The sequence below is a fragment of the Diorhabda carinulata genome, chromosome 9 (genome assembly GCF_026250575.1).
Source record: "Diorhabda carinulata isolate Delta chromosome 9, icDioCari1.1, whole genome shotgun sequence".
NCBI lineage: Eukaryota > Metazoa > Arthropoda > Insecta > Coleoptera > Chrysomelidae > Diorhabda > Diorhabda carinulata.
Window position 1 is genome coordinate 15,235,080 of NC_079468.1, and position 22,475 is coordinate 15,257,554.

At 32.0% G+C, this 22,475-nt stretch overlaps 1 protein-coding gene and 1 long non-coding RNA gene across 2 annotated transcripts in view; both read right to left on the bottom strand.

The window, feature by feature from the left end:
• LOC130897797 (zinc finger protein 408-like) overlaps nt 1-1,586 on the bottom strand; it is a 115,373-nt gene extending 113,787 nt beyond the window's left edge. Inside the window, exon 1 of the mRNA XM_057806701.1 lies at nt 1,175-1,586. The gene's annotated coding sequence lies outside the window, so the exon portion shown is untranslated. The remainder of the gene's footprint in view (nt 1-1,174) is intronic.
• Nucleotides 1,587-21,216: 19,630 nt separating this feature from the next.
• Nucleotides 21,217-21,857, bottom strand: LOC130897808 (uncharacterized). Its single transcript, XR_009059793.1, has 2 exons — nt 21,565-21,857; nt 21,217-21,254 (listed from the first exon to the last, which is right to left on the bottom strand). It is a non-coding gene; the product is annotated as an uncharacterized LOC130897808 (long non-coding RNA).
• Between the last annotated feature and the right edge of the window lie 618 nt (nt 21,858-22,475).

Genomic DNA, 22,475 nt, shown 5'->3' on the forward strand with positions numbered 1-22,475 from the left:
CCAAGTATTGTTATCTCGAAAACGAACCAAATATAGAAATTTTATCGGTATAATATAATTTTGGGTTAATTAAAAAAAACTGCATGATCAAATCGTAACACCACCGAAATCGTAATCATGTCCTGTATAGAAATATTCAATTATTTTTCTATGTATAAGTTGAAAAAAAAAAACAATTTACGTGTAAATTAATATCGTACCGATTATAAACTATTTCTTGTTGATACATACGTAGGTAATTTAAAAATATGAAATACAAAATATGTGTATAAACAATAAATACGAGAATAATTTTTAATTAGTGAATAAATGAATTGTTTTTAATGTCACCAATATAAAATACATCAGTTTTATATTTCGTATAAAAAGAAATCTTATTACGAATATACCTGTAGTTATAATTCTTCAAACTAACCTATGAAATGAAACATGTTTATACAATTTAATTAACCCCGTTTAATTGGAAATAATTATGGGAATTATTTATAGATTTATATCAACGTATACAAATTGAATGGCAAAACTGCTGAAACTACATTAAGTATTGCTACATTCATTGTTATATTAACAAATAATATTATGTAAATAATTACCCAGGCAACGTTTTCAATAAATTAGATAGTTGGTATAATGTAAACAAAAATTTATTTCGCATAAACTCATTCATTGAAATCCGAAATGAATATTCTAAGATCCTTTGTTTGAGATCCTGAATGGTACCTGACTTAATAATTACATTAATTGATATTTCAATTCATTGATATCGAATAATACAAAACATATTGAATTAAATTATTTGGACAATGTATAGTTATATTTGCTGACAATTCAAAATCAATTGGTAATATCATGGTAAATTACAGTTCATTAAACTAATGAAATTGAGAAAATTAAATTAAATCTTCGAGAAAACTTGTATAAGATAAATTATGTTTTGTTCAATTATCAAAAATAACCTCGATCAGAATTTTAAATAGCAAAATTAACGTTTGTTTACTAATTCTAGTAGTTGTCAGATCTTTTGAAAAATAATTTTGATAGTTTAAATATTGTCCCGATAAATTAGAACCATACTCGGCTGTCAACGGAGTTGCAAATTATATGTTTAGAAGCATGTGCGAAATTACGTTCATCTATACCGGAAGTAATATTATAAATAAGATCTTGTTCATACCTTTCTGTCATTGATTACGCAATGCGTCCGAAAACGCACTAAAATCACAGCACACTGAATCTAATTGAAGCAGCCAACACTGATTTGTAAAATCGAAGTTTCGCATTAGACGTTTTAATAATTAGGAACCACCGTCACCCGCCGATTTCTAACGGTACTGTCAACAGTGTCGGCGTAGGCACCCGGAACCACAATATGGCGGCACTGCGTTCGCACGTGTTAGCAACAAATACACAAGATTATGATATTGAAGTAAAAGTATGTATTAGTAGTGGGTGGCTGTGACTGTTTTTATTCTGTCGCTCTAACCTGCCATGGCGTGACGTCGATCGTCGACTGTCTAGAGCGGCTAAAGCGATGTCAGTAGCTGGTAGTGTCGGACCACTTCAAATGCAACGTTGCCGATTAACTTGTATGAAAAATTGGTGCGCTCGGGATGGATTATACTGGTCGATTTCTAAAAGATAATTGACAAGGATTATATATTACAAGTTTACAAATAGGACTGTTATATACTTTACAAGCCGGTTAATAAAAGTTTACAAATGAAACCGATTAAATGAAAGTTCACTATTTATATTGTTTAAATCGATATTTAATAAACGGCATTACAAGGAGCGTCTAAATAATAAATATACATTATTTTAAATAAATTATTAATCTGTTATTAATTATCATCAAAAATAAAAAGAACTTGTACTACACGTAAACGGTATAAGGCGTAGTAACCCTATTGTGATATTTTAAAGAAATAGGAATGTTATTGCCAAAACATATCCGTTTCAACCATTATCTTGTCTCTTTTATATATCGTTGTTCCAGAGAAACAATGTTACCTTCGTTCAATGGAATAACGCCACAAAATAGTTACCAAAAATCTTATTTTCTTTCTTTTTATTTAAGCATACTCTCTACTTCAAATTATTTTTTAAATATCCATTTACGTTCCGGAATAGGGAAATAGTGAATAATTAGTTTAATATGTATGTAACAGATATTAATTTATCGGCACTTCAAAATATCGGAGTTATTTGAAATTCCGCAAACCTATTAAGGACAAATGCAAATACAATAATTCCATAAATTCGTGAAATGATCCTTGTCCGATGATTATGAGGGTCACCAGAATAACATTTTTATATCCGATTTGGTGCGAACGTCCAAGGGATATGCTCAGTTCTATAACCAAAGAAAAACTTTGTCCTTAGACTTTTTTATCTTATCAAAGCACGATAGCAATCTCACAATTTAGCCACTTCTGAATATGTTGCCGATTATAAATGAATATTAGTTCAAAAAATTAGAAAAACACATATTGATAACAAAACTTAAGCTAGAGAATGAATAATAGTTTATAGAACTGAAAAATACGTTTCAATAGCAGACCATACTAAAAATTAGGAAATAAGTTTTTAAAACTTCAAATAAGGGTGAGGTGAGGTGAATAGAACATATAATTTTGATTGGAAAAAGCGTGTTGGGCTTTTCAAGATGATTTTGTAATAAGCACATATATCACTAGATTGTAGATTATTTGGAGAGTTGTTTTGGCTTTCCACCTACTCTGCACCTATATCTAGAAAACTATGCATCTCATTACTCTGCTAGCAAAATACATAGAATCCTCCCAGAGGAGGCTAATTTTCTAATGTTTTTATGTTCCACTTCCCAAGGTATTAGCGTCCTTCAAGGTACCTTCGTTGAGTTCGATGCTCTGTGGTCTCTCAAAGTCTAGAGCTGTCGGTCTCTGCCATGACTATCGTCTTGAGGTGGTATAAAAACTGAAAGTAGTAGGCCTTTAGACTAGAGACATCTAGCCCGAACAAGAGTTTGTTATACCATTCTAATGAGACGTAATAACGTCGAAACTCCTTGGAGTTACGAGCTATTAGGGATGTCAATATCAACAAAAAGGTTGTTGAACATCATGCTCTTCAGAGAAGATGTAATTCAATATTCGTCGAGGTATTAGCCAGGAAAGGAGGTTGTTTTCTCCTTTGAAGAACGGCATATATTTTATTTTAATGTGAATCGGTATGAAGAGACTGAAGCATACAACTTGATGTGGTGAAATTTATTTTCAGTTTTTATTTCCAAAATATTAAAGTACGGTATTATGTTTGGACAAAATTATATTAATATTTACTGTATTTCGTGAATTCTATGTTTTGTTGAGAATGATTTTATTACGATCAACGTATCAACTTATGCTTGTTGTATAGAATTTCTGCTCAGACATTATTGCGGTATATATGTATTTGTTTGAAAAACTTTCCACAAAATGCTCATTTTCGCGTGTATTTGTATTCGATCGAACGCGTTTTATGAAGAATACAAGGGTCTAACTATCTGATACTCAAAAATTGTTCTTCAATGGAATGAACATTCCTGCTACAATGGCATTGCATGTTTGTTTCAAAGTACGAAAGTATACTTGAGGTTTCGGTAGCTTTCGTTGATTTCTTTTGTTTCATTAGAAAATTAATTAGCTAAGGTTACATTTTAAATGTTTTCCCGTACCAAAGCAATGAATCTCAAGTTTCAAAGTTAATTTTAAATCAAAACCAGACCATCTCCAATTTATCGACATTCTTTACTCATATTGTTCACATAAATGAATGCACTATGCATGATTCTATCTTTCCCAAATATTCCAAAAATTTTTTAAAAACGAATGATTATTAAAAAATTTTAATCATATACAAAAAATATGCGTGTTGAAAGGCTATTATTATTTAAAAAAAAACTAAATCTGGTTTATAAAATAAACGAAAGATGAACCTTCACTATATTGACTTGTGAGGTAATAGTTTCCAGATATTAATAGTCCATTGTTTGATAATATCCTAAGATGAATGATATTTAATATTTCGTGGCAACACCGCTCTAAGCATAGCGCCCCCGCAATTCCCCGCCGAAAACGTGTGAATACGGCGCCCGAAGGCGATGCATTTCGTCTCGACGTGTGTGCACTCTCTCGCTCTTTCTCTTTCCTTCTTCCTCGTCGACTTCTGTTCTTCTCGTCTTCTTCTTCTCGCATTACCCCCGAAAATTTGCAGTGCGGGCGGTCGTGGACGATGCTGACGCGGACGCGGATGGCTAGATGAATCTTCACTTCGGTCGTTGCGGCTCGTCTCCTGCAATCGGTGTTTACTTCCTTCTTCCGTCTTTCGCAACAACGTACGCCGATCGGCGCTTAATTTGGTGCTCTATTCTTTTGTTTGCAGTCTTCCTGGATGCTGCGCTTTGGATTATTTGATACTATAAAACGGAAGATAATGAGCGGGTTGTAAAGGTGGTATTGCATGACGTTATCTACATGGAGTTGAATTATTTTTCATCCAGTGATGTTTTATTTGATTAGATTTTATTTGAAATAATTGTAATTAAATTGTAAGAATTATGTAATAATTTACTTAATACCATTCAGAAATGTAAAAAAACAGTATTACAAAAAAATAAACTGGGTTTGTATATATACGATTTTCATTTTTTAGATACAGGGTAATTATTTTGGTTTTCCAATCAGCGGTTTTTAGAGATTTATGATAAATTTAAAATTGATAAAACTATATCGGTAGTTGATGGAAAATTACTTATTTTGAACAGAACAGGGACGGCATTTGGTTAGGTTGGTCTTGAAAAATACCAGACCAAAAAAAAAAAGATACAACGGAGAAGTTGGAGAGATAATATAGGTACCGAAGGCGATGGCGGTCAAAGATATAAAATGAGAAGAATTTCCAATACAAAGGTAATGGTAAAGAAACAAATAGAAAAACAGTGTTTGATATATTGAGAGAGTTTTTAAATAAAAGCTCTATGGAAATATATAATAATGCATTTTATTCTTAAAATTGCAATTTTTAGTGACGTTCCGGTATAATTGGAAATGGAATGATGTTCTAAATTTTTAAGATACTAGGTATAGTCTTTCCTTAGATAGTCTCGATACTTTTGTGAATTGTTTCAACTTTACCGAGACCAAATACAATGCGACACGAGAATTCCGTTTCTGGTGTCATTGAAAATTGTTTCTTGATAACGCCAAGATAAAAGAAAAATAAATTAATAAGAAAATGTGAATAATAATGAATTGTTGCAATAACACTCTTTAAAATCTTCATGGTGCCTCAATATACAGGGTGAGTTTTATGTATGGAACGCCTCAATTATCTCGGAAACGGCTTGTACGATTTTTATAAATTTCTGTGCGCAAGGGTCTTGTGATACGACCGGTATTATGATGGTATTTACATTGTTGTTATATATTTCTTTTTTTTTTTTTCGGGAAAAATAATGAACTTTGTTATTTCGAATGGATCACCCTATATATTTCTCGCTTTTCGAAATCCTTAAGATTATTTTTCATCCAATAATTCCTATACCTAAATGCCATAATTTCGAAGTTGTAGCGTTAACTAGGCCGAAGTTGAAATAATACTTTTAAGGGGTTATGACTGCTACAATAACAAATTTGACGTTTCAATAAATTATTATCGTTGAAGTGTATTGAAAGTCACAATAGATCGTTTATCTGAAAATGAACGAATTGATTTTTCAATGATATTAGGATATGGCGATAGACGTAGAAATCGACAAGAAAGTGTAATATCTTCAATAATTTATATCCTAACCGAAATCCCATGACAACTCCATTGACAGTATCTCCACCAGAGTTACAATTAATTATGTATATTTAGATGGCTACGATTGAATAAACTATTTTAATTTTAAAAAAGTTTAACGAAAATTTTCAGTAAAAGATATATCCAAATCAGGGCTGTATCAACTGAAAGCAAATCTTTAGGTATTTGTGTCTTGTTAGAAGACTATCCAATTTTGAGTACTAGACAAATATTCAAGGAACTTGATTTTTCCATCCATACAAAATAATGTTGGTTCAAGAGTTGTCAGATGATGATTTTGATAGACGTGAAGCTTGTAGACCTAATGATGGAAAAATGGTACAACCAAAAAGATTCAATTTTTTTATGAATTGTTATGTTTTGCGATGAGGCCACTTTTTGTATTAATCGACATAATTGTAGATTCTGGTCACGTAACAATCCTCGTTGGATGCGTGATTCCCACACCCAATATACCGAAAAACTGAATGTATGGGTTGGAATAATAGGCGACAAAATAATTGGTCCCTTTTTCATTGAGGATAACTTACATGGTCCGGCGTATTTAAATTTATTGGAAAATAATATTATTCTTGAGTTGGCTCGGATGTTTTCAAATCCAAGTAAGTATTTTCAATTATATTAAAACAAAACTTCATTATTAGAAATTTTCAGACAATAACAATGTATCAAACGACAATATTTGGTTACAACAAGATGTGCCCTACCTCAATATGCGTGGGTGTTGGGGCAATACCTAAATAATGTGTTTTCCAGAAGATGGATTGGAAGGCGTGGTTTTATCGAATGGCCCCCGCGATCACCCGACATGAATCCTTTAGACTATTTTCTGTGGAGTTACTCAAGAAACATCTTCTATAAAACAAAACATACTAAGATAAGAAGAATTATGCAGTTAGGAATGCTGCAAAATGGATTGCAAAGTTTTAAAAATCGCATGCCTTGTTGTATAGAAGTAAATGGATATTATATGAGAAACAATTAATAATAATAAGAATTAATAATAATATGAATAATAATAATTTCTAAAAACACAAAATTTATAGGGTGATCCATTTGAAATAACAAAGTTCATAATACCACTATAAGCCGTTTCCAAGAAAATTAAGGCATTCTATGAATAAAATCCATTCTGTATAGAACCTTAAATTTTGAATAAAAAAATAATATTGACTGGAGGTCAGTCAAAAAATTCCCATTTTTCTTTACAACAATAAAAGAAAAATATCGAAATTATATATATTTCATATTTATTTCTTGGAACAAAATTTCCGTTCAAAAATAAAAAAATGCTTTTCAATTAATCATTCAAAAGTATATATTTTTATATATATTTTTCTTAGCTCTTCTTATCATATGGACTATAAATGATTCTTGGGAAAATCCTAATCTAGTTTGTTTCCTATGATTGAATCAAAGATTACACAACTTTCTTTATATAGAAGAAACAATATCATTATTTAAAATTTGCCCAAAAAGTAAAAAATTGGTAATATTGACAAGCCAAACCTCTAGGATGATAAAACTACCTTGTAACTTGTAACTTGATTAGATAACAATCATACATTCCCTCTTAAAACTAGAAATTTCTATAGGTCTTTCTTGAGTATTCTCCTTCTCATAACTTCTATCCTACAGACACTAATAGTTCCTTACCTAAACACTCAAGAGTAGACACTCTTCGACTACTCAACCTTAAAACAGTACAAATGATTCTTGTTAGCTGAAAATCTTTGAATAATTACAAGATATTGATTCCATTGATTTAGACAATTTTCTAAATAAACACAAGTAACTGAATACTAGTTTTAACTAACATCGTTCTCATCAGTACATTTGATGAGAAGAAAATATCGAAGTTAGAACATAATCAACTCTAAGAAACTCTGATATTTCACAATACTAATGAGAAGCCTGGAAAGTGATGTAGTGTCTGAGATATTTTATTGTCATCTCATTATATGTCTTTGGAGTTTTGGAAAGGTAGGTTTGCCACTACAAACATTACATATGTTTATCCAAATGCATTAACCGTTTGTATATGCTAAATAGAGTTCTTCAAGACCAACAACATAAGATCATGACATGTTGAGGATAAAAAGAGAAGCGAATCTATACAAGAGAATCGAGAATTTCTGAAAAAAACTTAATCAACCTCAGTCTACCATCCAAGAACATATGCAGCAGAGTAGATGTTCATGATCTTCATAATCAGAAAACGTATCTTCAACGACATCATACAGAGCCGTTGTTTGATGGTTTGATACCTGGAGACGAAAAATGGATCCTATACTATATGATAATCCAAAATGCTAGTGGATGTTCCTAAATGTTTACATGGTATTATTCATTTTGAAGTGCTGAAACATGAACAAAGTGTTAATACAAAGCATTATCGTGAAAAGTTGGATTAAGTCAACCAATATTTATTTGAAAGGTATCCGTCGATTGCCAACAGAAAATGCGGGAAATATATTGATATTAACATTCTATGAAAAATTAGATAAAAATACGAATTATTTGAAAAGAATTTGAAAATTACTTACTCTTAAAGAAAGCTAATAGAAGCATAGATTATTTTAGAACGATGGAAGGCTCATGAAAAAGTTTCCCTCACTTTCCCAAAAAAGGCTGGATATATTTAGTGTAATCACCATCACCCCATATAGAATTTTACGAAGGGCCTAGCATAGTCCCAGACTTGGACCAGGTATGTACAACTCTGGCCCTAGCGTGGAAGCCGTTATTGGCCTGGTTGCCTAGATAAACCCAAGACTGGTTTGCATCCCTGGGCCAGGCTTGTTGTTTGTAAAAATAGGTTTTTAATATATTGTAATTAATGTACATAAAAATATTAGTTAAATGATTACATATAAAAAAGTGATACTACTTTTTATTATTCTAATTTTTATTGTCTTTTATGCATAAAAGACTTTTATTCATAAAAAATTTTTTTTAATGTCAAGATATCTATTATGTATAAGATATTAGAACAAAACTTTATTTAATTATTCAGAGTTATGCCAAGCCTGGCTGACTTTAGGATGGCCGATGTCGGGTTACCCATAGTTTAGCCCGGCTTGGGCCATTATCGGTTTACCAAGGCCAGGTTTCTCAGTGCTGGCCCAAGCTAATTCCTGTCGGGCTCCTACATGGGCCCGTACCTATCAAAAAATTTTTCTACTACCGGTATGATAATGATTAAAACGCGTATATCATTAAAGAATGATATAATGCAAGCGTTATTAAATTCGTATAGTTGTTAAATAATCAATATTGATTATGTTAATCAGAATGTGGACAATAAATTATTACTATAGGAAATATTTAGTTATATATTCATCCCAACATGAAGATTTATTTTGTTGTGGAATATTATAATATCTTCTTTGTCGCAAGAGGCAAATATTGAACTAAGGCTAATGTTCTTAAAAACTAAATCATGACAGGATTTTCAAAACTCTTGTTGTATCTCATTTCGTGTAGAGCGCTAGTAAGAGGAGAAAGAGAGAACTTACTGCGGCAAGCACTATAAAAACCAACGATATATTGGCACTTGAGAAAATATCCTAATGAACTACCTAAATGAGATTGGTTCAAGAGAAATGGATAAAATTCAACGGCATACAAATATCCATGCATTTTTGAAATAATTGTAATATATGATTGCATAACCAAAATGTTTATATTTAATTAAAGTAATTTGCAGAGTACGTTTGGTATTTGTATTTCAAAAATATTTTCGCAAATACTCATGCGAGGGCAAAGTACCACCGCTTTATGTTTACAGTAAATGTATATCTATAATTCAGCAAAAAAATTTGCAATTGCTTTTGGAAATGAATAGCATGTCAGCGCAATGATAAGGCTTTTCTAATTATAATTCTTTTATTCACGTCATTGGATTATGTCTACAGGAACGGATTTACAATTGAATTAAAAAATGAAACCTCTTGTTGAAGCAAGTATTTGAAAGTAATCTTGCTTAGTTATAAAATAAAACAAGCATGGTATAATTTTGACTGCTGTTATGACAGAGCGTACGGGAAATGGAAATTTTTAAAAAACGAAAACCCGTTAAGAAATTTATTTATGCAGGATTCTTCACAGGATTAGTGATGGCCATTAAGCTTGAAGATAAAAGTTACATCAAACTATTACACTAGAAAATGTTATAGTCTATCTACAGTTTTTGAATAAGCCAATATGCTTAGCAGGCAATTGTATTTTCACGTAAATTAATGTAGCAAGCATCCGCCCTGTTCGCCTGATTTGGTATTGTGGGATTTCTGAAAAGATGATTGGATTATTGTATCGGCAAACTATCATAACGATCAAATATCTAGAGTTAAAAATTCCTTGAAAGAATTGTGTTATGTTATCGATGATATGAGAAACAAAATGCGTTCATCAAACAATATTGACCTCGACTCAGACGAATTTAATATTTAATTTGTGAACGTTAGTAACAATATTAACTCTAAAATATCTCCAAGTCATGGAGTTCTTTTTCTCGTTCCTTCTAAAAGAACCACGGACAGTCTCTTCCTTAGACCTGTAAATAGATTAAAGCTAGAGCAAACCATACTCAGCATTCAAAACAAAGACTTCCGGGGGCATCGACGGGTTATAAGTAAAGTTATTTTTTAATTTTCCAGTGATAATTAATGTTTTATGTTCTTTAATCAACGAATCCTTTGAAAAAGGGACTTTTTTCAAGCTGTCTAAAAACAGCTATAATTGTTCTCTTGCACAAGCGTGGCGATGATTACCAACCTCATCAAACATAATTGAAAAACTAATGAAAAAGCATCTATTGCCTTCTCTTTTTTCTTTCTGTTCTTAATGAAATATTAAGAATCACTTGATAATAGATTTTATACAGCTTCGGTTTTTTATGAAGACCTTCGATTGTGCTGATCATGAAATTCTGATTAACAAACTAGAGTATTATGGCGTCCGAGGTGTTTCTTTAGAATGGTTCATATCTTACCTTAAATTTAGAAAACAACTGGTATGAGCAAAAGGTAAAGTTTCGAGTATTTTGCTAATTGGCAATGGTGTACCTCAGGCTTCAGTTTTAGGCCCAACTCTTTTTTCGGTATTCATTAATGATGTCACAGACTTACGAATTAATGGTAAATTTATTTTATTTGTGGATGACACCGGTGTAACCTGGAATGGTCCATATGTACAAGCTTTACATTCTACTATAGACAAAGATCGCATTACTATTAAGTCCTGGTCTGACGCGAACAGTCTCTTTTTAAACACTAAGGAAACTTAAGTTTTATCCTACAAAGGAGTTTTACAACCTCTAAAACTCAACAATGATTTAATACGACCCTCGAAGTCGATCAAATTTCTTAGTCTACATATTGGTAATGCCCTTCAATGGTCTGAACATGTAGCGACCTTGGTACAAAAATTATCCTTTGCTTGTTTTGCCATTGAATCTGAGTCTAAAGAGCTCGATTCTCGTACTGCTTTAACAACTTAATAATCATTGTCCGAATCACATCTTCGCTATGGTTTGCCTCTCTGGGGGTCTTGTACTTTGCACCACTTCGAATCTATTTTTCAATTACCAAAAAGATCTATTCCTTATATTTTTGGTTTAAGTCATAGAACGCATTGCGAATTTCATTTTAAAAAAATACAGAATTCTAGCTCTCCCCACTCTTTTCATTTTAGAATATGTTTATTTGGTTCACGAACACTTTCGCAACTCAACTGAGAGACTCATTCATAACTACCCTACTAGAAAAAGCTACCTTCAAAATTAAAAATGGCAAATACATTTAATGAGTTCCGGAGATTGACAAAGGCAATTCTGTTTGAATGACCTTATTATTCTGTGGCAGAATTTTACAATCTACCATAGACTCAATAGAATGGCATAATATAATTAAGTATGAAGTGAGATATGTATTATAATTATTATTATCAAGCCAAATTGTTGTTTTATATTATTATCTAATATGAAATTGTGAAATTTTCTTATAATAATAAAGCTCTCTCTCTCTGTCTATTCTTTAACCTGAATATATATTCATTTGGTCGACGTTTGAGGACGGAAACTGATATAGATAGAACAATTCAGGCTTCTAAGTTATACAAGGTTGCAAAGATGGATTGATATACGTTTTAATCACTTTTAACCTAAATAAAATCATTTTCCAAAAAGTCTTGTAGCTTTATTGTATCTCAACGATTTTCTACGTGGTTCTAGTTCAAGGGTGAAAAAAATTACCGAACATCTTCGGATTTGCTTTCTTTATTGTGTAAATATTCTGAGTATTCATGAAACAATGTTGCCTTCATTCTCCGTTACATTTTCAAAAAACTATGTAAGTGTTCAATCAATTTCTCTATCTCTGTATTAACACAAGTAACATTAGATTGAAGAGAGTAGTTATATCACTCTAGCCACGAACAATTAATAAATGAGTGTATAGGATGACTCAAACCGTAAGAATTCGAACTAAATGCTTCTTACATTTCATACGAATATATCAACATGATATTGCTTTAAATGTTGGTATGGCAATATTCTGTTGCGACCTTAACAAGTATATGCATCATTCTGCTATGAAACATCATCAGAGATTGAAAAATTATTAATATGCTGGTTTAGCAAAAACAATCACATTAATAGTTCATTTCTATAGCGTGCGAACCCATTTTACCCTTTTGATTAATTACAATATCTAACTCCCGATAAGAGAAAAAGAGAGAAAAGAACTTTACTCATGATTAACTAAAAAAAAAACGATACATAAGTTTGGTAAATTGAAAAGGGAATTACTACTAATCGTGATATGTTAAATCTTGGTTAGGAAATATATATTAACATTTAAAATATTTAATTGATCAAATGGTCAAGGAATGAGGAATTACTGTTATTCAATTGCCACCATATTGAATACAAGTCATTGAATACATCAGTGGTAAAATATGTGATCTGATCTTATGGCACTTCATAGGACTAATAACCCTTAAATCATCGTGCGATTCTAATCCTCTCTGTCTCAAAGTTTCTAAAACTTCTTTTTTATTAAATAACACCACCACTGACGTCGTTGAATCTGTAAAATTCTTAGGGCTTGTCGTGGACAATTCCATGAATTGGGAGTTACATATTATCGCCTTATCTAAAATATTAAGCTCCTCCTGTTTTGCGCTGAGATCAGTTCCCAAAGAACTGAACTTATCCACCTCCTTAACAGTTTATTATGTCCTTATTGAGTCGCATCTCCGATATGCCCTTCCCTTCTGAGGTACGTCTAGTGCGACTCAATTTGAGCGAGTTTTCAAACTACAAAAGAGAGCTGTTGATATTTACTCGGAATAAACAGCAGAGCGCACTGCAGGGACTTCTGACTCTTCCGTCCTTATTCATCTTTGATTCCGTTTGCCTAATCGTTAGCACGCTTCTCAAATTTCAGATCGTTGCACGGCTATCCACTTAGGAACGGGGAGCACGACCTTTACCTACCTACTCCACATTCAGAATTAGTTAAGAGCTCAATATTGTACAATGCAAAAAAATGCACAATCACTTGCCGATTGAAATCAAATTGACATCATCTTTTCCCCCATTTCGCAATATTTTGAGGGGATATTTACTCGAAAGTGTCCTCTAATCTGTAAAAGAACTTCTATTCTATTAATAATATTTTGCTATGGACTTATATATACTAATTATTACCTATTACTATTACCTATAATTTTGTTACTTATTGTGATTTTCTTCTGTATATTGTAAAAATTGTATAAATTTTTTGACAACAAAGCATTTCTCTCTCTGCCTCTCTCTCAATCGCCACCATATTGAATTGAATCCGATCGAGCTTTTTAAGGTGAATTAGATTTGTAACTCATCACGATACAGCATTTAAATTTGACTATAAACATAATAAAATTCTCATAAGCAAATTGGCAAATAGAATGCGTAATTATAAAAGAATAATTGGATGTAGGAGGTAACAACTAATTATAAATCTCAATATGTTAGGTTCATTTCAATTCAAATTGAAATTTTGAACATCATTTACACTATTAGAATATTCAATGTTTTGCATATGAAATTTTCAAAGTTCGAAATCTCATTTATACGGTGTGATTGCATTGTTAAATCACCCTAAAGGTTTGATTGATGAGGATTCAAACTTTTAAGAAGGAGTGGGATTGATGGATCAGTTGTAACCACTGGGTTATCCAGTATCGCAGCAAGAAAGGGGGATACGATAGATCATTTGGGTCGGTGTATAAGAGATCCAAGGATACCAGGTGTTGAAGCTAAAATACCATAAAACAAATAAATATAGTATTCATTTATTTGAGAAAGAGCATCCTTGTTGGTTAAGCTGGAATTCCTGGAACATTTAACGATATTAATACTGAATAAACTGTTTACATCACAACTATACCAACACTCACGATTACACTGTCTGACGCGTGTTTCGATAACCAAGATAACCTGTACACTCAAGTATAAGTTATCCGTAAGTAGCCTAACATTGTCAAAGCTCTATTGCCTTCCCAAAATTCACCTAGTTGTAATATTTCCAGTTGGATAACGAAGGAGTTTGAAAACCTACCCATCAAAACTGAGAGTTTTTCAATGAAGAGTTCGTTAGAGTTCATCAACAAAGTGAAGATTACAGAAATTGAAGATGGGTAAATTTTAATCTCCTTTGATAAAGAATATTTCCAATTAACAAAAAAAAGTATGGAACAATACTATTTTCAGTACAACAACGAAATCTCCAAACAAGACGAAGGAACAGCAATGGAGAACTCCCTATCACCGTTTATAGATGAACTGTTCATGAGAAGCAAATCAATCAAGTGTCATTTTGGAACTCAATTCAAAATATCCATCTCTTAAGTTCACCTATGAAATGGAAAATAATTGACAGTTATTACTTTTAGATACTTTAGTGATTGGGAATAGTTATAGGCTAGAATGTGATGTATTTAGGAAAAACACCGCTACGTGCAGGTACATCCCGGCTGATTATTTTCATCGTAACCAACATAAGATGGCCAGTCTCCATTTCATGGTACATCGGTTAATTCACTTTCCATTTACCATCGAGAGAATCTATGAAGAAAGTACCTTCATTGAGGATGTAGCTGTACTTAACGGTTATGAAAAAAGAATTGTAAGTAGGTTAATCAATCGTCATAGGTTTGAGAAATCTCTATGTGGAACCACTTTTTTTCAAACCCAAAATGAGAAGCAAGAACAATTTGCTCTTATAACTTTCAATCCTCTTTATACAAAAGGATTGGAAGGAATATTTAGCAAAGTAGATTTTAAATTGGTCTCTAAATCCAACAATCCATTAAAACAATTGTTGAGCAATCCTAAGTACTCCAGTTATCTTAAGCCAAATCAAGTAAATATATCAGAAAATTGACAAACCCAGTATATTACCACGTAAAAACTATTTTCGGAATTCACATATAATTGGATGGTCGGGGATCAAAGATTACACGATTTTTTTACGTTTTTTGTAAATAACTCGTTTTTTATGGGTTTTACGCTATTTGTATTAATTATATTATTGTAGAAAATTTAATTCTCTGCAACTTTTCTATTTAACATTTTTTTATACCTTGAACTGTTTTCGAGACAGAGGCTGTAGAGCGCGCGGTCAATTTATCATTATGTCATTCTATTTAATAACACTTACCTGGTCATATAATTAAGAAATTGTTGAGGAAAATACTTAAATTGTATTCTAATTCTATTCTATTTTATACTAATGACTTTTTATATAAATAAAGAAGAAAAGAAATTTGATTAATTTTTTTATTAAACGTGTCATTTTATAAATAGTTCTAATTTCAATTCTCTTCTTCTTCTTATTCTTTTTTATCATCATCGTCATCGTCCCTCTGCTGCAGAGTTTCAAGTTCCTCCTCATTACTGTGTTCAACGACATTTTTCTCCAAGTCATTCATGCTTTCTGTGTCAAAGGCTCTATAATCTGCATGGTACAGCGTTGAGACAAGCATTACACAGTCTGCAAGCTAAAGAGCACTATAACCTTGTTTCCTGCATCAACATCTTGAGCCACAGCCTCTTTGGCCGTTACAGAATATCGTATTGAGTAATTCATCTGGAGCGGATGGTAAGATAGTTATGATTGGTTCCAGGAATTCCTTACGCATAGTCCAACCCTATTTCTGAGGTTCTAAACACTATCTTTACCAAGTTTGAATTGGATAAGAAATGCGATTGGTGAGCTGCTCCCATCGTTGGTGGAATACGAGTATTTGATAATTACATAGGTTTATCCAACTTGTATGTATAACGGAGATAATCAAATCAATACCATCCACAGATTTCGGAGCATTATAAACTGCTAATAATATAACTGTAGCAAGTTCACGGATTTTAAATGAGATGTACTTGATTATTTTCTACTTCAAACGCTATTAGTGCATATGAGAATATAATTACAAAGTAATTAAAGTATGTCCCTTAGTAATTTTTCAATTATCGAAAGAGATTATGATTGTAATTGAATTGATAATTTTAAGTATTATTAGAAAGAAAGATTGAATTTAATCTAAAAGTTAATAAAAAATGATAATTATAATAGCAATAAATTATAATCTTAATTTGATCTAGACTACCAGTTGACCTTAGATAATTCTCTGACAACGCGCTCTACGGCTTCTACCTCGAAAACAGTTCAAGGTATAAAAAAATATTAAATACAAAAGTTGTAGAAAATTCAATAACTACAAATAGTGTAAAACCCATAGAAAACAAGATACTTAAAAACTGTAAAAAATCGATTTTAGTGGCTTTTGACCCCTGACTTTAGAACTGGCGACAATTCAATCATATGTGAATTTTGAGAATAGTTTTAGGATATCAAAATACAAGTTTTGACGTGGTAATATACTGAGTATGTCGATTTTCCGAGGCCGACCCCCTATAATGAGTGGACTAGAGGATAAAATACCAAATTTGGAAAAGATTGGTATATATGAAATTAGCTGTGGTGATTGTGGTTAGATTGTGGTCTAAAGTATATTGGGTAGACTAAGAGATCCGTTATCGTCCGATTTAAAGAGCACATAGCTCATTTAAAATATGTACTGACCGGAAAATCTGGTATTGACGATCACGCTGCCAGTCACAATCATGACATAAATATTAATAATGTAAAATTGTTAAAAAATGTATCCACTAATCAATTGTTGGGTGCATTTGAAAGCATTGAAATTACTAGATGTAATAGTAGTTTAAATAGGGACAAAGGGCCCAGTTTTTATACCCAATCTATAGTTTAGTACTCAAGGAATGAATGTGAAGATTCCCGCCAAGGAGGTTTTAGTTTAGTTTCAGTCTCTGAAGACGATAACTTGGTTATCGAAACGCTCGTCAGACAGTGTGATCGTGAGTGTTGGTGTAGTGGTGGTGTAAACAGTGTATTCAGTATCCTTGTTGATTCCAATTTTTGTGACATTCCGTCTGCTAACTGAATGGTCAGTGATGAGAGAAATATCACTATTCTATTACGATACGTCTGCGTACATGTGCAGTCACGGTGATGTCATACTAATATCAATAAAGTAGCTATTCGATCCAGCATTTACCAAGCTGATGCGTATTTTCATACTTGAATAAATAGCTGATCATAAGAATTCTTGAATTCTTTAAAATAATATCTATTTTGTGCACCTCGATAAAACCAATTACATGTAGAAAATAAAAAATGGGAAATAACTGTAATAAATTTATTGATTTAACTTGAGAATAACTCGACCAAATTATAACAAGAAAATATTCGCTTATTTCAAATATTTCTTTGGCGCAATAAGTACGTTCCTGTTCATCCATAATACCGCTTCTAACGTTCTGCACGAGCGTTTTTCGGCGAGTTGCAAAATAGACAGACACGTTCATTCCGCCGTTCACAATTTAGGCGATAGGCGCTGCCTATGCGTTTCGAGGTCACGTCCGATCATCGAATAAGTTTGCGAAGTAACGGAGGAGTGTGCGGGGCGAGAGGAGAAGAATCATAGGCAACCTACGGCTAGACGAGGGGCTGAAGTGGAACAAAGAGGGGTTTGCGTGCCGCTATTGCGAGCTCATTATTTTTTGTTATCTAGCAGGGATCTGCAACACATTTCTGCTGGTTGCTGGTGTTTGAGAATCGGGATAATTCGGATTGGTGAGGTAGCGAAGGGGTTTATTTAGAGATTAAGAATTTCCTTAAAACTAATAGAAATTACGTGAAATTTATTAACGGGAATAGTACTTTTCTCAAATGATACCTAAAGAATACACGTTCAGTTCATAACAATAAATAAGAGTAACAAATATTACCTCTATAAAAAGAACGTAGATTCGGATTAAATTATTTCCAGTGTAATTTCGATTTGTATAACTTCCTCAATATGATGAGATGTGGGTTAAATAAGAAAAAAGAGAGTTACCGAACTGCCGTTTTTTGATTTCGGTAATAATCTCTTAGTATTATCCAAGCGTTGGTTAGCACATGTTAATTATAAATACAATTTATTTATTGATTTACTATTGATATTTCTATTAAATTCTATGTGCTGTAATACTTTATATACATCGCTTCATAGCCCAACCGTCAATTTCATTATACAGTGTGTTCATAAAAAAACATAATTTGCTAAAACTTTTTGTAAGTTTGTAGAAAATGTTGGATAAAGTTTGATTAAATGATTCACAATTTTTGCGTTGGTGGATAAGAAGTAAACAGCTTGTGTCACAATTAATGGGCAACGATTCGAATGTTAGTTGCTATGATTGTTCTTATTTTTTATATATGCTGTTCGTTTAGTCTCACTACTTTTTTTTATATATTATCTCATCGAGTTCCTTAACGTTTCTTCCCAGTATCAGATTTCAGGTCTCTTCTGTTTCAAAATTAGTTTTTTTTTTAATAATTCTTAAAAGATATAAATAAATTGACGTTTCGACTTAACTTCGGTATTTTAAAAATTATCAAAAAAAAATTTTAAACAGAAGAGGCCTAAAATCAAAACATCTAGAAATATACACATAAGAAATTGAAGAGAATTATTGTAAATAGCGCAGAAAGTTAGTTCTACCTAGTTCTATATGTTTAAAATCTGATTTATTTCTACAATTATAATCTATATTTACAGAAAGATACTTTTAAAGTATTATACCGTTTTCCTCATCATTAAGCTACATAAATTTATTTTATTTTTTTTCATAGATATCTTAGAAATTTTAAAAATGGCTACCTCTGGAATTGATACTGCTCCTTAAGTTTATTACCTTCTTATTGAGCAGAAGAGCAGTTTCCAAGAAGAGAAGGTCTTCCTAGTGGTAAAAATTATGTTAACAAATATACGCAGACTCTTTTTCTTTTTTTATGTTTCTTAATTTTATAATCCGGGACTTTATGGAAAAACATGATGGAAAAATGTGTTTGACACAATAAATAATTCCTCACAACTAACTGAAGGCCAGGGGTAACTCATGCCCAATGGATAACAATCCGTAACTTTTACAGGTGAAACCTGTACAATCTAAACAAAGCAAAAAAGAATTTTTTAATAGATTTTTTAACACAAAGGCACTCTTTGCTTAACTATATAAAATGTATGGCTTTGGAGATATATAGATTTTTGGCCCGTTGCCAATGAAACTGTTCACCATAAAGAGACATTTTGAACAAAATTATCATAAATCGTAATTATTGATTGACAACACTTATTAAAACACAATCAAACATTTCCAATTGAACTGCATACTGCCGAACATCGTATTACTTACACAAAGAGAAAATTTAAATGTGGAAAAATTTAGTCGGTTAGCCTACAACTTATCAAATAAAAACAAAAAAAAACTATAATGAGAATATATCTCTCGACTTGGAAGAGCATTTCAAGATCCTGTCTTATAGAGTCACAATGGAAAATTATACTACCAATCATTACTTTCCTTGTGTTTACCGTTGTTGCATAGGTATACCAAGCTTTTGAGATATCCAAAAAAAAATGAATGAATGAATGAATATTTAATTCAGGGAGCTTGGTGACCATGCAAATAGACCTCTCCGATCAATGCACCTATTTTTACATCATTTAGGAAGAGGGGAGGGGTGCATGAACCACATGTCTCTTCGAATATTTAGAGGAATATACATAACATTGGTGGGGAATCATTTTGAAGAAATTCTAAGTATCGCTGATTATTCAGATTATTATCAAAAAAAATATAGATCTAGTAAATTATTAACCACAATTCTTGCCCTCACATTAATACAAAAACAATATTGATTCTTTGTTCAAATTGTACCGTGAGGATTTTTATCTGCCCATAAAGGGAAATTATTGGAATTAATAAAACCGTCTAGTGTGAAAACAGCTTCATCAGTAAACAGTACTTTTCCAACAAATGTATTGTTATCTAGAAACCTACGAGCATTCCATGCATTTTCTCGATGTGAAAGGGGTGAAGAAGCTACTCCTGGAGAATCCTATAAAAAGTTATAAAAAATTATAGAGATGTTTTGCGTACGCTGATTGTGGGATTAACATAAACTGATTGATGACAGAATATCATTTTATATAAAATAAGTAAGTTGCGATCAACCCTAACAAAAGTTGTACAGTAGGGTACAATTCTGCAAGGAAAGCGTTCAGTATACAACCTTCTGGATTCTTACGAGCTAGATCACGTAGTAGCTTATTTGACATAAGCCTACTAGATGAAAAATAATTATTAATCACTTTCAAGTTGTTCCTTATGCTTTTGATTGTGTTTCAATACTTCCTGTAAGAATTTCCAAAAAATAATTACAACTTATGATAATTTTCTTCTGAATGTCTCTTTATGGCGAACGATTTCCTTGGCTTGTACAACGATCTAAAAAACTACATTTCTCCTAAACCATAAATTTAATCGATTGTTAGACAATTGATTAAAAATTCATTTTTGGTATCTTTAGAATGTACAGGTTGTCACTGTGAAAGTTACAGATTGTTGACCTTTGGGCATGAACCGCCTCTGACATTCATATAGTAGTGTAGAATTATTTATTCCGTCAAACACACATTAAAAATGCATAATGTTTGAATGCATACCTTTTTTTCATGTCACAGCATTATTCAGCATAGTCATCTACTGACTCCCGAATTTTTGGCATCAAATACCGGAACACCCTCTAGTACTAAACATACAAGTTCTATTTCCATGTTGATCTGGAAACCATTTACTATTTATTTTCGCAGCTGTACTAAGCGATTTCTTATACATACGGCGCATTGCCATTTTTATTGCGACGCCCGTTAAAAATTCATCTTGGAGTGTGAATTCATATAAGCTCTTCCAACGTGTACTTTTATTTTCTCATATTTTTCAACTGGAGCCGATTGAAAATTTATGCTCCCATCTACAATCCAATTTTATCAGTCATTCGAATTAATCAAATCAATCTGGATGTATCTTCACACCATACTACTTACTAGCTTACTCTGAGGTATTCTGTGAACTTACTTGTTATCATTAATACAATCTTATTTTTCTTGCATATTATACTACAGTAGTAATACAATTTATAAGGACGTTTTGACTTTTTAATAGAAATCTTACTTTACTGTATAGAAAGTAAGTTAGTTTTCATTATAATTTCCTCTTAATTCTAAACACTTAAGTTTGAAGAATGTACAACAATTTCAAGCTAAAGCTTAAAAAAAACTAACCTTGCGGTTTTGTCTCCCATCAAGTAATTTAATGAAGTTTGGAAACATAAAGTAATCAGAGAGTGCCAGATCAGGTGAATACGTCGTATGTAGTTCAGTTAATATTTCATCAACAGTAACGGATGAGCGAGCAGGGGCATGGTCGTGATGGAAAATTTCTTTTCTTCCCAAATACCAAATGTTTCTTTAAATTTACGCATCAAAACATTTCAGTTTTTTCGTTTAACGAAATAAAATACTGGGCCATGACCTCATTGTGAACGCAAGTCTCATTAACTGTTACATATCCACAGAAACATTCGCTAGGTTTAGAGTTTAGTGAAAGATATCCATGCAATCGTTTCATTTTTAAGATCGACCTTACTTTTCATCAGCATTAAGTGATAACTGCATTCACCTTGCAATTGCTTTTTTATATGTAACCTTCCATACAAAATATTGCTCACCCATTCTAATGAAATATTCACTTTATTAGCTATCTCACGTTTTTTATTCCACCATCTCTGGATATAAGGATTTTGTTAACTACTTCTGGAATCGTTTAGTAAATGACGATACCTGACTTCCAGCACCATCTGTTTTTATTGGTCCATTTTTACAATTAATCGGAAAGAGCGAGATCAGGTGATTATTGCGTATATAGTTCAGTTAATTTCTTACCAACATTAGCGGATGAGCGAGCAGGGGCATGCTCGTGACGGAAAATCTCTTATCTTCCCAAATAAAAAAATCTTTATTCAAATTTATGATCAACACATTTCAGTTTTTTCGTTTAACGAAGTAAAATACTGGGCCATGACGTTATTGTGTACCCATGTTTCATTCACTGTTACATATCCACGGAAACATTCACTGGATTTACTGTTAAATATATCGTTTCAATTTTAAGTTGAAGCTTATTTTGACTTTGA